Genomic DNA, 3,130 nt, shown 5'->3' on the forward strand with positions numbered 1-3,130 from the left:
AGCGTTCCTTAATTACATCCGCGAATTCCCATGAAGTATCCGCCGGTGACTTACCCGCCCAATGAATCAACCACTTCGTCACCGCTTGATTATGATGTTTTACCATTTTGCGTTCAAGTATGGCTTGAGGGACCGCATCATTAATGTAGCTAATAGGTGGAAGATTGTCTACCGGGGACAACGGAGCTGCTGTTGGCCTAAGAAGAGAGACATGAAAGACATCATGTATGGCCGTGGTAGTAGGCAAACTCAACTTATAAGCAACTTTTCCAATCTTGTCGATGATTTAATAAGGACCATAGAACTTGGGATCAAATTTATGATGTTGTCTTCTGATCGATTTTTTACGATAATCTTGCAGCTTAAAGCCACACCCAATCACCTATTGCATACTCCTTATCGCGCTTTCCTTATCAGCCTGCTTCTTTATCCAATCTGCCGCCTTCTGCAAATTAAGTTTTAGTACTTCCTTTCCCCATACAACATGTAGGGATAGTTGCAGATCCTCCTCTTCACCTTCATCACCCTCTTCTTCTTGCACCTCCTCTTCTGGTGGAGCCTCCTCACTCATGAGTCTCTGTTCTATCATTTGTATCACAAATGACTTCCTCCTAGCACACTGATGATTTTGAGTAAATTTCTCTGTACACCAAAAACATTCCTTCCTAGCTCTCCTATCGTCTAACTCTTTTGGAGTCAGATTAGAGCTGGCTCTTACCCCTACCTTATTTCCTCCATTACTCCATCCTCCAGTCACCCCAGAATGCTTATGTTAGTAGCGGTTACAGCTATAGGCTTGTTGTTTGAGTAGTAGCTATTAGAGACTAGCCCTCCACCTTGTGTCACCTTTGGTTTAATACGCAAAGCCTTCACAGTGAAATCCTGCAACTTTGCCAAAGAATAGGCCTCATCTAAGCCTCTCGGCTTGAACATCCTCACAGGCATTTGGAGTTCATCCATCAATCCAGACAAAAAGAAACTAAGGGCCTGATCCTCTCGAATTCATGTTCGTGGATAGAGCTCATCAAACTCATCCATATAAAGCTGCCCCGCCCCTCGTTGTTTCAAATTTCTTAGATCGGCTAGTGGATCTTCATAAGCGTGCGTTGCAAAGCGAGCTGACGTCGCCGCGATATAACACCTCCAATCTACATATGCTATATCCCCTTGCAAGCACGCGAAACCTTTGTGCCATTGCTGAGCTCTGCCTTCTAGATGGATTGCAGCCACTCTCAATCTGCTTCTCTCCGGCACTCTAGCAACCTCAAAAAAATATTCTGCCCTCATCACTCATCCCTCAAATCAGATCTCATCGAACTTGAAAATCTCATAACGAGTGGATCTCTCCCAATCATTCGACTCATCGTCCGATTTCGCACCCGATCCATTAGTATTCGTTGCACCCGCAGCCGATTCTCCTCCACCACTGCCCGATCCTTCTCCTTTCACCCATAGTGTTTTGAATTGCTGATTCTGCAAGTTGATCGCAGCAATAACATCTGTCAATTGTGTCATCTTCTCCCCATGTGTCATGACCGCACTTTGCTAAGGATAGCGGAAGCGGGTAAATCGCGACTAATGGGAGGGATTAAAGAAACGGGGAAAGAAAAGGGGAAAGAACTTGTGAATATGCCCGAAGGCCAAGTCGATCATATCATAGAATAGAAGTCAAATGTACCATTACATGGTCTTAGAACTAGAATAAACATTACATCAATAAATCAGAGTTCGAAGGTGAGATTCTAAGATGTCTCACTTCACAAAAGAGCAGCGGAATAAGTCCATACTAGACGACTTCGTGTATGAAGACACGAATCGTGAAAAGATCCACTGGATTATTTAGTAGCATCGACTCCGATCATTTCTCCATCCTCTTGACGTTCAACCTGCACATTTATAAATACATGCAGGGCTGAGTACAGGAGTACTCAGTGGACACATGCCGAAAACAAAACATACAATATATAGTTGTCATCCATCTACAGTATCGCACGGGGGTTTTTCTTAAAAGGCCCGAGCATACTAAATTCTCTGTGATCTTAAAAGTCCGACTGCAGTCTATGTTCTTTTGGATCCTCGCCTTATCTGAGAATCGTGTACCGTGAAGGTGGCCACCTTCAGCGGACACATCGCCGGCCAACCGCTGATGGCTCACGGCTCTCGTGCACGTTATTCCGAACAGGATTTGCGGTCCTATTGGGAACCGAATTTCGTTAAACTCGGGCTGGCATCGCCAAAACCCGCAGGCATCTAGCCCCTAGCAGATAGGCCTCAAAATAAACATTTTATGGCATGACAACACTTCAAAAATAATCGCTGCTTCATTTTGAGAAAATGATTTTTCATAACTTCAAAAGTATTTGCTTTATATCCACACTATAGTGCTGGATATTAAAAGAAAGCCCACCTGATATGCTTATGTCTCAACTCAATTACTCGCTTTGGCCTCACTCGCCCTCGAGCAATTTATCCCTTGAAAATAAATAGCGTAGCACGCTAATTAATACTTGAATTATTTCTCTTTAGAAAGAATGCATGCATCCTATTGGATAGCACCTATATCTCAGTCTCGGCTTATAGGATTTTTCTTAATCCTACCTCGGCTTTACTACTCTGCAGAGTTTATTTATTCTCTTTATTATCTTTGGAGAAATTCTATTCTCTCTAACTTAAATATTAGGGCACTTATTTAATAGAATAAGAATTCTTGGAAAGTCTCCTCTTAAATCCTTTCTTCGGATTTTTCTTAAGGCCGCCCATGGCGTCGCGGGGCGACGCCGGTCGGCTTTCGCGTCTCCCACTCTACTACTTTATTTTCCTGGAATCTAAATAAATTATTTAGAATTTAACTTATCAACTTTCGGGCTCCAACTCGATATTTTCTATCTTTGAAAACTTAGCAAATTGTTTGGAAATTAATTAATTGAGCTCCAACTCAAGTCCTTAAATAAATTCCATCCAACTTCTCATAATTTAAATCTTGGCCCAAAGCCCACTGCACTCACTTAATTATAACAACTCAAGTGGCCCAAATCAACAGAAATTCCTTGGCCCAATTCTTAATTAATTACTAACGCCCAACAACTATTTAAAATAAATTGGCCCAACATACTCCCCTTATACTCCATCG

The 3,130-nt window shown here is 42.4% G+C and overlaps 1 long non-coding RNA gene across 1 annotated transcript; it reads right to left on the reverse strand.

The window, feature by feature from the left end:
• Window positions 1-1,630: 1,630 nt before the first annotated feature.
• Window positions 1,631-2,567, reverse strand: LOC125219738. The gene is made up of 2 exons (XR_007176200.1): window positions 2,408-2,567; window positions 1,631-1,886 (listed from the first exon to the last, which is right to left on the reverse strand). It is a non-coding gene; the product is annotated as an uncharacterized LOC125219738 (long non-coding RNA).
• Between the last annotated feature and the right edge of the window lie 563 nt (window positions 2,568-3,130).

Source organism: Salvia hispanica, chromosome 4, assembly GCF_023119035.1.
Source record: "Salvia hispanica cultivar TCC Black 2014 chromosome 4, UniMelb_Shisp_WGS_1.0, whole genome shotgun sequence".
NCBI classification, from domain to species: Eukaryota; Viridiplantae; Streptophyta; class Magnoliopsida; order Lamiales; family Lamiaceae; genus Salvia; species Salvia hispanica.